Below are 12684 nucleotides of genomic sequence, written 5' to 3'. Positions count from 1 at the left end.
GGCCTCGGTTGGTCTGCTGTTTGCCGGCAAGGCGGCGCGCTGGACGTACGCGGGCGGCTCAGGGGCCGCGCTGCCCGCCGGCCCGGCGCTCGCCCCCACCCCTCGCGCCCCTCCCAGGCTGGATCCCCTTCCTGGACACGCCCCCAGCTGTTCCCGCCCCGGGCCTCCCCTCCCTTGCGCGTACCCGGGAATGCGCCTCTGCCACTCCTTGGCGCGGTGACCCGGGCCTGAGTCCGCGTGGTGGAGCAGCCCATCCGCGTGGGGCGCTACCGGGCTGGTCGCCGCGGCCTCAAGTGGACAGCGGGAGGGACGCATCCGGCCTGAGTACGGCTGGAGCTAGGGCCGACGACCCAGGAGCTGGACAGCGCCCTAGCCAGGGAAGGTGATCTGGGTAGGAGGCTAGTTGTTGCTGGGATTGTCAGGCAGGCGTGGCTAGTGACACCACTTAGCTGTTCAAAAAAAGAAAAGAAAAAAGAAAAATCACAAAAACAAACTGGAGGGTGCTGAAGGCCATCTTGTTACCTACGTGTTTTGAAAATCAGATCTTTGAGAAAGGTGGGCAGATCCAGTGGCGGATGACAAGGGTCTGGGAGTCTGTGTACAGAACAAATTCGATCCCTTAGCAGGCATGGATGGAGAAAAAGATCTAACAGGTGGAGTTCCAAACCTGCTACGGTACTTTCTAAATAGACTGAGGACCGGGGGAAGGCCAGCAAACATACACCTCCCCAACCCCAACCCCCATCCCGTACTGCCTCTCCTACTCCGCTCCACTTTTCTTAGGCAGCAGGTAACTCCCAAAGGGCTCCTCCCAGTTCTTCCATCCTAGCGTGGCAACTCCATGGCAGCCTGACACCTCCCATTTCTTCTCAGCCTGCCCAAATTCTCATTTTTTTTTTCTTGCCCAGTGCGACCAGGGCCACCGGCCACATCGCTCCATCACTGTGAGGAATTGTATCAGGGCTTGTTTAAAACCCCTTAGGGCCTCCCATTGCGTTAGAGGAAGCCCAGCTTCTTGTCACTGTCACACGGACTTGGACCTTTGTGCCTGCTGTAGTACTGCTTCTCCCGTAGTACGGAACTATAATACTCTTCATGCCTGGGGTATTCTTCTACTCCGGGGATAGTCTCTGCCAGCCAAGGCTCTGCTCCTGGGTATTTGGAGAGCTGCTGGGTAGAAATGGACAGGGGTTTCTGAACACGCCTATCCTAGGAGAGCCCTTCTGACTTTATGATTGCCCAGAGGCACTTGTGCCACCTGCTTCTGAGAAAGCACCTGATTCTGTTGGGGCACACTCCACCTGCACTACTCCATTCTTCTCAGCATTGCTCAGATCCCAAAGCCCTGAGTCCTCATCCTGCTGCCAGCTAGCCAGTGAGAGAGTGTCATGTTCACCCTTGCCCTGATTCTCTCACCCTCAGGCCACAGGGTGGACTGGGTACATCTAGCCTGCCTCACTCAGATGTCCACCCTCTGGCAAAGCTTTCCTCTTCCTGGGAGGACAAGACCAGAGGAACCTCCAGTTCCTTCTTTATCAAAAAGCACTAAGTTTGCATCCAAGAAATGGGCCTGGCAATACAGCTCTTCCATCAGTTTAATGAAATCACATCTGTCTTCTGAGGCTAGAGGACACCCTGTACTCAACCAGAGAGGCCTATGGAGAGGCAGACCGGTCGTTCCCAAGTCACTATCAAGTGCACCAGCTCTACTAGTAAACAATTTGAGACACTCTGCCTTTCTCAAATGTTGTTCAGGTATTTCATAACTTACAGAATAATAGTGTGGAAACGGTGGAGCACTAGGCATATCCACCCTAAGTTGTAGTCTAGGCTCTGAGGAGGTCTCCAGGGCAGTGCTCCCTTCTTCTGGTCACCAAGACATAGACACCCACATATCCGCTGAGCACCTGGGAAGCATCTGGAAGATTTAGGGATGTTGTCAGTGAGGGCTGGTGATCGAAAACATGTGGAGCCCTGGAGGAGCAGGGAGCAGCTCTGCAGAGACTTGGGAAAAGAACACGCCAGGAAAATGAGCAGAAAACTCAAAACCCAGATATAAAACAGGAAACAGAAGGCTGTGACTGGAGGCCACGAGGAGCTGGGTTTGCAAGCTCAGGGACTTTTGGGAAGGAATATCATGGTTGTTGGGACAAAAATGGAAGAGACCTCACTAGGCTTGTCAGCTTGATGTGGATGGGTGACCCAAAAGATGTCTAGCAACATCCAGAGGTTAGTATCAGGGACAGTAGGCAGAGCCCAAAGTCTAGCCACTGAACAGAAAAGGTGATGGGGACAGGGTTTGTGTTCCTCTATGCTTTCCATTCATAATCAGACTGAAACACACCAAGGAGCAGGTAAACAAGCAAGATTGTGGAGAAAGAAATCTAGACCCATGCCTTGGATTTTGGATGTCAGGGCTTGCAAGAGGCCATGTGTGCAGCAAACATCACACACGATCAAACCCGGTAAGTAGGGCTCCTGGGAAGCAGACACTCTCAGCTCAAATATTTTCTCTCTCAGGTCTACTGTATTTTCAAATGTAGCTGGAACCAACCCCTTCTCCCCAGTGTCTGGGGACATATCTTAGGATTAGGAAAATGTGTTGGTTCTTTTATAAGTTGCCTTGGTCATGGTGTCTCTCCACAGCAATAGAACAGTGACTGGGACAATCAGAGTGAGCCACAGATCTGCACCTGCTCAGTTTCACGCTCCCTCTGCAGGCCCGGTCAGTGCTGTGCGGTGGCTCTGCTTTGTATCCGTTACTTTCCTTGTCACCATGACAGAAAACCTGAAAGAAGCAGCTTAAACGGTGAGTGTTTACTTCAGCTCACAATTCAAGAGAGGTGTCCGTCAGGTCAGCCCATGGAGGGAGCACGTGGCAGAGCTCTTCACATCTTGGTAGACAGGAGTCAGAGAGCAGATACCGCCTCCAACTCTCCCCAACACCCCATGCCCGCGTGCATGTGCACACATGCACACACACACACACACCCAGAGACAGAGAGAGAGAGAGAGAGAGAGAGAGAGAGAGAGAGAGAGAGAGAGAGAACCTACTTCTGCTAACTAGTCCACAAATCCCAAAGGTTTCACAGCCCCTCAAAACACTGCCATTATCTGGGAATCAAGTATCCGAGCATATGAGAGACATTTCAGACTGACAACTGCATCCCGCTCCGCTGACAGTCTTGCCTTATTCCTGGTGCTGCCTTCAACAGCTGGGGTTTTGGCCACCCACAGAGCTCTTATCTGCTATCCAGTGCAGTGACCAGAGTCACGAAAGATGAACGACTTTCTGTGCATATGGCCCTGTTTTTCTCAAAACCCCCACCCCCGACATATCCCACCTGCTGAATTTTGTTCTTTGACAGTTCCCGTTCTTGAGGCAGCAACCAGGATCCTCCCAAGATCCAGAGCTACCAGCATCCGCCTGGGAGATAAACACTGCCAGGAGAATGGTTTGATGTGACCAGAAGCTACAAGACCAGACCTGAGCAAAGATGGTACTGCGCACAGCTGTCCTGAGCATGCTGGCCCATAGCTCCACTGGAGGGCTCTAGTGGGAATATAGTGGAAATCTATGCCACACCATGAGATGGCAAAATTTGAGCCTCGTGGCAAATCTGCAACACAGGAGCCACAAGCACCCATGGATCCTGGAGCTAAGACCTCACTTTCCCACCCAGATTCTCCATACTTTGTGAAAAGCCATGCACCATTAGTGCCACAGCTAATGTATCTCCTGGCCTCAAGGTTTCCCAGATCCACAGCTGTGATGATGTTTTGTTTGTACTGTAAAAAATAAAGCTTGCCTGAAGATCAGAGTGAGGAGCTAGCCATATTAGTTAGTCAAAGAGAGGCCAGGCAGTGGTGGCACACACCTTTATTCCCAGCATTCTGGAGACAGAGGCAGATGGTTCTCGGTGAGTTCAAGGCAACTCTGGGCTACACAAAATTGATCCAATCTAATAGAGAAAAAGAACTAGGTGGTTGTGGCTCACACCTTTAATCCCAGTACTTGGTATTCACACACCTTTAATCCCAGCACTAGGGAGGTGACTACAGGAAAGGATATGGCTGGATGGAGAGGAATATAAGGCGGGAGGAGACCGAATTTCCTCATTCAGTCTGAGAATTTGTGGGGACAGGATCTTGCCCACTTCAGTCTGAGGGTTCAGTAGAGATAAGAAGTCTTTCTGGTGGTTGGCTCCTTTACTTCTCTGCTCTTTCAGCATCCACCCTGATGTTTGATTCTGGATTTCTATTATTAGATTCACACTACACACAGATATAATCTGTCAACATTTAATAAAAGTTTAAAACATTGCTACAAAATATTCACAACACAAGGCTAATATTGATTGTCAGTTGATTAAATTAAGACCAAGGAGGTTTTTCACAGCTCGGGCTTGTCTGTGAAGACCAACGTCTAGGAGGACTGAGAAGGAAGACTCTCGCAGAAGGTGAGTGGAGCCATCGCCATAGGCTAGAGCCCCACTGAAGGGAAGAAAAGAAGCCAGTTGCTATGGTTGCTGAGAGGTTCTGCTCCCCTCTACCCTCCATACCGTGATGGGCCAAGACCTCTGAAACCTTGAGCAAAGTAACCCATTAAGCTATTTATGGCAGACATTCTGTTACTGTAATATGAACACGTACAAGGTGAATGAGGTAGAGATCCAAATTTTTGTAATACAGTTATTTTTTAAATTAACAATATGAAGCTGGGCATGGTAGCACATGCCTTTAATTCCAACACTCTGGAGGCGGAGGCAAACAGATCTCTGAGAGTTCGAGGCCAGCCTGGTCTACAGATCCAGTTCCAGGACAGGCTCCAAAACTACAGAGAAACCCTGTCTTGCAAAATCAAAAAAGAAAGAAAAACAATATGAAAGATTGCATTTTTACAGTTTCTTTTCCCTGAAAGTCTTGAAAAGTGGAGTTTTCTCTGTGGTTAGAGGGAGAGCAGGGATTTCTGCAGAGGCAGACCCAGCACAACTTCTCGACATTTGTTTCTTTCTCTCTGTCAGTATGTGTAAGAGAACTTCCATTTATTTTCCCAGAACAAATAAGTCATTCATGTAAATAGAATTGTCAGTAGCCAGGACACACTTCAACATATTAAATTTTAGCCAGGCACGGAGAAGCACACCTTTAATCCCAGCACTCAGGAGGCAGAGGCAGGCAGATCTCTGAGTTCAAGGCCAGCCTGGTCTATAGAGTCATTTCCAGTACAATCAGGTCTACACAGAGAAACCCTGTCTTGAAAACGAAAAAAAGTACATAAATTTTGGGGGTGAGGTGGAAGGCGTGACCAGCAGATCTGTGCCTCACACAGCAGGTTCCCCATTAGCCCTGATCTAGCTCGGTGGCACCAGACATTGCTCTGAGATCAAATAATTTGTATCCTCCTGGATGGAGGAATAGCTTCTGTGACTGCTTTTGGTCACATCTGGTAATGTTGATAAGATACAGTTTAACAATAAAGAAGCTAGGAAGAAATGGTCAGCTCCCTTCTTGTTCACTGGGGCTCTTGTTATGAGGTCAGACAGATGCCCCAGCATCCCTGAAATATTCCGTCTCCAGACGTCTGGAGAAAAATATTTCTGTTTAACAACACATTGCAAGGAGGCCCCTCGCAGACTCATGTAAATGGAGGTTTTGGTTTTGCTTCTCTAAGCTGTCTGTGTTGAGTCAGTAGATCCCTTTGAATGGCAGTATCAGTATCATCATGGCAAGTCGTCCTATCCATGAACATGGAATGCCTTTCCATTTATTTTGGTTTCTTTTTAACTGTTCTTTATAGTTTTTAACATACAGGTTTCTCATCTCTTTGGTAGGTTCACTCTTAAGTATTGAGCTCTTTTAGAGGTTGCTGTTTATGGAATTGCTTCCTTTCTAATTTAAATGTGCCTTCTTGTTCTTTCCTTTTCTCCTCTATACTCTGGGTAGGACTTGAAGTACACTGTTGAATATCAATAGTGAAATCATAACAGGAACTTTGAGGTGAAGGTAATATATACCAGAAGGCTCATGCCTGTCTCCAGAGAGTTGCATCATTCAATGACACACATTTAGTGAGCTGTGTAGCCTATAAGCAAAACACTGATCTTAACCCCATTTAACAGATGAGGAAACTGAGTCACAGAAAGCTAGGTAGCCTGTCCAGTGCCCCATGCACAGCTAATGGCAGAGATGGGACCCCACAGCAAGCCAACCTCACAGCCCAGGCTTGACAGGATATAACCTGTATTGGGTGGGTGAAGCCCCCTATAGTTCCATGTTGAAGAGCAAAATAGAGAAACATAGAGCTTTCATGGGTCCCATTCTGCCTCCTGCTGTCTGTCTGTCTATCTCTTTCTCTCTGTCTCTGTCTCTCTGTCTCTCTCTCTCTCTCGTGTGTGTGTGTGTGTGTGTGTGTGTGTGTGTGTGTGTGTGTAAAGAAGTGAAGTTACAGAATCCAAACTCTGACCCAGAGCCCCTCTAGGACAGGGACTTTGAAGTCTCACACTCTCCCTGGCTCATATCCCTTCCTCTCCAAAGGTGGTACTGTGCTAACAGACGCCTTCTGGTAGACCCAAGGCATTGAATGCTGCTGTCCTGTGCTCAGTCCTGTGATGATTTGCCCTGTGCTGATTTCCATTGTCAAAGTCTCTCTCATGGCTTGAGTGTGCAGGGTGGGATTCTCTATAGGTCCCGCTGTGGCTGCACTCAGGTTTCTGTCAGAGATCATTTATTTCTCTTCCTCTTCTGCTTTCTCATTGGCATACCACTGCCCCACATGTTCCCTGGAGGGAGATTACCATCTCTGTTTTGAAATGGAGATGGTGATACCTCATGAGGGAAGGCAGGATTACAGCCCCATCTGCTGAGACTGAGTGGATTTCCCACTAGGGACAGCCTTTTTCCCTACCACGTCCACATGTCCAAGCTAAAGATGCCCCCGTCTAAGATGATTATTAACAAGTTCTCTTGTAGTATGAGGGCTGGCTTGTTGGGGTTTCTGTCCCTCCCAGTACCCCAACAGCCGGCAAGCAACAAAGAAAAATCACACACAGGACTCCGTAAGATTATAAACTGATTGGCTCATTAGGTCAGGCTACTTATTAGCTCTTATGACACATATTACCCCATTATCCTTATCTACTTTAGCACATGGCTCCGTACCTTTCTCAGCTGGGCAAGTTACATGCTGCCTCTTCAGTGATCTGCGCAGGAGTGCCTGAGAGAGAGCTTCTGCTTCCAGAATACTCCCAGTCTCTTTGCTCCACCCCTACTTCCTGTCTGGCTTTTCCGCCTATACTGCCTGCCTGGCCAATCAGCGTTTTATTAAAATATGATTGACAGAATACAGATAATTCTCCTGCACCATTCTCTGGTGAACTAAAGTGAGATAATGGGGGGCAGAGGCCCACACCAGGGGCCTGGTGAGCAGAGTTATCAAGTGGATGGCACTGAGCTGGTCCTACACCTCCCACATGATAGATGCCCTCCAAGTGGTTGCACAGGCAAGGTAGGATGGAGTGTTCTGGAACTCCTGGGAACTGTCGGCTAGAGCACAGTTGCAGAAGAGAAGACCTGCCACTGGCCTGTCTGTTTCTAAGCTCTGTACCCTCAGCCCCTTTTTAAATGGAAACTGAGAGCCAAACTCAGAACCTTGTGTTTGCCAAGCAAGCAAACTGAGCTAAATTCCCATCAACATCCCTTTTAAAGATTGATTGATTGATTTTTCCAGACAGGATTTCTCTGTGTTCCCTTGACTGCCCTGGAACTCGTTCTATAGACCAGGCTGGTCTTGAACTCAGAGATCATTTGCCTCTGCCTCCAGAGTGCTGGGTTTAAAGGCATGCACCACCATACCTGACTATTTATTTTTAAAAAGGAACTCACTGTGGTAGCCCTGGCTGGTCTAGAACTCGTTCTTACCATGCAGATAAGGTTGGCCTCAAACTTACAGAGATCCACCTGTCTCTCTCTGTCTTCTGAGTGTTGTGATTAAAGTGTGTGCTACCATGCCCAACTATCTATTTTATTTGTGTGTGTGTGTGTGTGTGTGTGTGTGTGTGTGTGTGTGTGTACCATACGCATGCAAGTGTCTGCAGAGGTCAAAAGAGGTCATCAAATTCCCTGAAGCTAGACTTGCAAATAGTGAGTGCTAAGAACTAAACCCAGTTCTTCAGCAAGAGCAATGAGTACTCCTAACTGCTGAGCTGTCTCTCTGGCCCCTCAGTTCCTTCCTTTTCTTGAGGATGCTCACAGACATCATGTAAAGACATATGCCCAAGCTTTGTCCACAGCCTCACAGGTACCTGACTCACAGCCGCCTCTGGAACCTACGCACGCTCATAGGAAGACATCTTCCCATGAATGCTGCCATCAGGAAGGCAGCTGTCCCAGGCTCCAGCCGTAGGGAACTCTGGGGTTCAGGAGCATGTCTCCTCCATTCTATAGATTCTATGGCATGTTAAACTGTGAACTCTGGGCAAGACCTGCATCCTAGTGCTCAGAGACCGGCAGGACCAGTCACTTGCAAATAGTCTCACAGCATCCCAGCTCTCCCACAACAGAAAGAGCTCATCAGATGTGGGCTTCACATATTAAATATGGAGCCTTAACCCTGGAGTACTTAAACCTCCACAGAAGAGAATTCCAAGAAGTTGCTTGCCTTCATTTTCCTCTGTTTCACTATATTGATAAAGGAATTTAAAATTCTTATTTGTGCCCTGCTGTATAACTCAATCCTTCTACCTCAGCCTCTGGAGTTCTTGAATTTCAGGCATGCACCACCATATCTGGTTCAAATTTTTCTAATTAAGATTGTGTCCATAACTCAAGTGAATAAAATAAACAGAAAAGTGGAATGCATTGATGACTTGGCATTAAAAATGTCTACAATTCAGGGAGCAATGTTATGAGATGTTGGGGTTTTAGAATGAGTAATTACTCTTGGAAAGCAGAGGGACAATTGGTTTCAGAGAATAACAAATCTATTTTTATTGTAATGAAAATTCATTCACCCCAAACATTCTGAGAATTGAACAGAATACCGTTACTTCAGAGGGCATGGTGACTGAGGACAGATGGAAATCCCAGCCCTGAAGCACTTGGCTCTAGTCTCTCCCAGTTTTCTTTTTTTTAAAAATATTTATTTATTCATGTATTTATTTATTATGTATACAATATTCTGTCTGTGTATATGCCTGCAGGCCAGAAGAGGGCACCAGACCTCATTACAGATGGTTGTGAGCCACCATGTGGTTGTCGGGAATTGAACTCAGGACCTTTGGAAGAGCAGGCAATGCTCTTAACCACTGAGCCATCTCTCCAGCCCTCTCCCAGTTTTCTAAAACAAGCCTTTCAGGATCTCGCCTCCCGATAGACTGTGGAGGCTGGCAGAACACAGTCTGCCCACAGCACGTGGTCCTGCCCACTGGAGCATGAGGGACAGCTTAACCAACCACAGCAGCATTGCTTGTTTTCCTAATTTCATCAAATGCCTAAAGATGCCAAGAAGCCTGGATAGGTCAAGTTCTAGAAGGTCTACAGCCCTCCCTGGGCACTGGACTGTGGCACTTTCGTTTCTGTAGAGAAAAGAGGGGCTACAAGATCAAGGAATGGGCAGCAAGTGAGTGACTGAGTCCTCCCAGGCCAGCATACAGCCTGCATTCTGTCGCTGGCCTTCCTGTAGGTCTCACAGAGCATAGGGGTGTAACTGGGGGCAAGAGTCCTTGAAGAAGTCTGTCTTAGTTTGGGTTTTTATTGCTGTTAAAAAACACCATGATCATGTCAACTCTTGTAAAGAAAATATTTAATGGGGATGGCCCTTGCTTACAGTTTCAGAGATTCAGACCATTATCACGGTGGGGAGCATGGCAGCATGCAGGCAGATGTGGACTTAGCGCTGAAATTAAGAATGCTGCAAATTGCAAGCAACAGAAAGTCAACTGACTGTCATACTGAGGGAAGCTTGAGCATAAGAGACCTCAAAGCCCACCCCCACAGTGACACACTTCCTCCAACAAGGCCACACCTCCTAAGAGTGCCACTCCCTTTGGGGGCCATTTTCTTTCAAACCATCACAAAGTCCCTCTTAAATGCAAGGCTTCTTCTAAGTAAATATCAGTTTTCTAAAGTCTGAGGCAAGGATAGGGCACAGCAAAAGGTGCCCAGAATCCCAGAAAACCAAGCTGGACAGTAGTCAGACCTACCTACTAAGCTAGAAGTTCTACAAGTCTGTGATCCAGCTGTAAAACCTTAAGAGATGGAACTCCTATCTCATTTACATGCTGACACCGGGTTCTGCTGCAGGGAAGCTCTGATCTCATTTGCTGTATATTTAAAGTGACTAAACCTCATTAAAGTCATAGCATAATCTGGACTTGACTGTTCAACTTCAGATTGATTGGTTCATCCTGTCTCATGAGTGTTCTGACCAAGGAGGAAGTCTGCCCTTCTTCGATCAATACTATTTACTTGTGTCTCAACAAGTTTTTATCCACAATGAACAGTATAAAGTTATAATTGTCAGACACACGAGGAAGATACGCTGTTAGACAGTGACTTGGAGAAGTGACACTGGCACTATGGTCAGAAGAGACTTTAGTCATGAGTATAAATCAGAGAGGGGATGAAAAAGGTGAGCAGCATGCATAAACAAACAGGAAATTTTAGAAGATAGGTGTGTTGGCATACAAAAGAATTCCACAATAACCTAGAATATTTTAAAGGCTGTTGACTAAAGAAATTCACACAGCATTTCCCCCTTTTGTCTAAATTGGAGAGTTTTAAACCTAATACAAAACTATATACAATAAGAACAAATATCAAGTATCTCCCAGGAAAAAGAAGAGGCAAAAGCATCCATAAAGATTAGAATTAAAACCAGCATGAACAATATCAAACAAGAAACATATGCTAAATGTTTCAATAGATATTCTAGCCTAAGGAGTCTAAGTCTTATATTTAAAATGGCTTTACTAAGTCATGGAAAGAAAGTAACTTTGTCTATCTAATCCTCAACCCCATCAAAGACCCGAGAAGGGAAATAATATTACTTGAAGTGCAATCAAGTAACTTCCAAAAGGTGCAAGAAATGACAGAGATAACCAGCTACCTGGGCAATCATCCAAAGTTTCATTTGCAACATTGGGGCAACCAACTTTGGCTACGACCTAGAGTAACTGACAGACCATTTTCAGAGGCAGAAAAATTTGAAAAGCATCTTACCCTGTCTTGGCAATGTTTGGCAGTCTTTTTGCTTGTATCCTGCCTGTCCAGTCTAGACACCATGCATTTTGTCAGTGTTTGAGGCAAGGCCAGAAAAAGGCCAGTTTTGCCAAGAAGGAAACAAGCTCCAAGTGTCTTTGGTGCCCAACATTCTCTCTGGAATAAATCAGTACTGTCAGGAACAATCATGTCTCATATAAACAGAGCCATTAGTTATTTAAATGCCATATTCTACAGTTCTTTGAAATGTCTGAAGGTTACCTATCTATACTAAATACAATCTCTATGCATCTAAAGAACCTGATTAGTCTAACTATAAGTGTGACAAACATGAATGACTGTTGACCTATAATTCTTAATACCTATATAGCTTAAATAAAGACTTCATAAAGGCTTCATATTTAAAAAAAAAGTCTTTAAGCAAATGTGCAGCAAATGAGGACAATGACCTCAAAATGTAAACAATATGTAAGTATCTTGATCAGAGGTAGAAATGTATATTGCAATATGATAAATATATTCTAAAATTGAATCAATAAACAGAATATCTTAATCAGAGGTAGAAACATTCATACAATATGACAAAATAACTTTACATAGGTGCACAAATATTGTAAGCAGAAATAGGAGCATATTCAATATAACAAATATAATTTGAATTTGTATCAAAATACAAGAATATATAGCAGTGTAAATCATCTATAAATAATAGCTCATAAGTAATCTCACTATCACTTACTATTATTAGTGTGAGCAACCTCACACTCATCTACCTATTATCCCTTCCCATCCAATCCTTTTTTTTTCTCAAAAGAGATCCTTGAGCTTTCTTCATTTCCACCCCCAACCCTATATCCAACCCCTAATAGATGTCCCTAACCCTGAAGACAAACTTTGTTGGGAGAGGGGATATCTTTTTTTTAATTACTTTCAGCTGTCGTGGGGACGATGTTAGTTGTATGGGATCCTGTAAAAACTAAAATGATGACTAAGTGTCAAGATTACTGTCTGGTACAATTGCAGATAGTCTCTGAGTAGTTGGTAGGATTTTTCGGAAGTTCTTATTTGAAATTCTGGCCAGAACATTGTAAGAAGGTGCACCATGTCAATTAGCCAAGTTGGAATCATCTTGAGGAGTTTGTAACATAAGATGATCTTAAAGTGGCACTATCAGCATCACGATATCATATCAGTCAGGTGGAATCGTTGTGGGCCCCATCTTCTTCCTGGAAATTTCAGAGATTACTGCAGGAAAATTTATTGTTCATTGTGGAAAACTTAAACATTATTCATATAGATATATATTTGACAAAAGATACCATGGAGACAATAATAGGTATGGGGAGAAGTAAAATCTTTTGAAAGCAGAGTTTTGATAATAGTATCCCCTAACTTTTATCTTCCTTCTGTCACATTGACATGAAGAACTACTATTATATGTATGTCGATAAGATTTTACCCTAC

The 12684-nt window shown here is 45.4% G+C and overlaps 1 long non-coding RNA gene across 1 annotated transcript; it reads left to right on the top strand.

Moving 5' to 3' along the window:
• The first annotated feature begins 191 nt into the window (after positions 1–191).
• On the top strand, positions 192–4241 carry LOC125418028 (uncharacterized). The gene is made up of 3 exons (XR_007237305.3): positions 192–2465; positions 2647–2809; positions 3369–4241. It is a non-coding gene; the product is annotated as an uncharacterized LOC125418028 (long non-coding RNA).
• The last annotated feature ends 8443 nt before the right edge of the window (positions 4242–12684 follow it).

The sequence above is a fragment of the Myodes glareolus genome, chromosome 8 (genome assembly GCF_982192425.1).
Source record: "Myodes glareolus chromosome 8, mMyoGla1.1, whole genome shotgun sequence".
Taxonomy (NCBI): Eukaryota; Metazoa; Chordata; class Mammalia; order Rodentia; family Cricetidae; genus Myodes; species Myodes glareolus.
The sequence above is the reverse complement of the archived record's forward strand: the minus strand, read 5'-3'. Positions and strand labels throughout refer to the sequence as shown.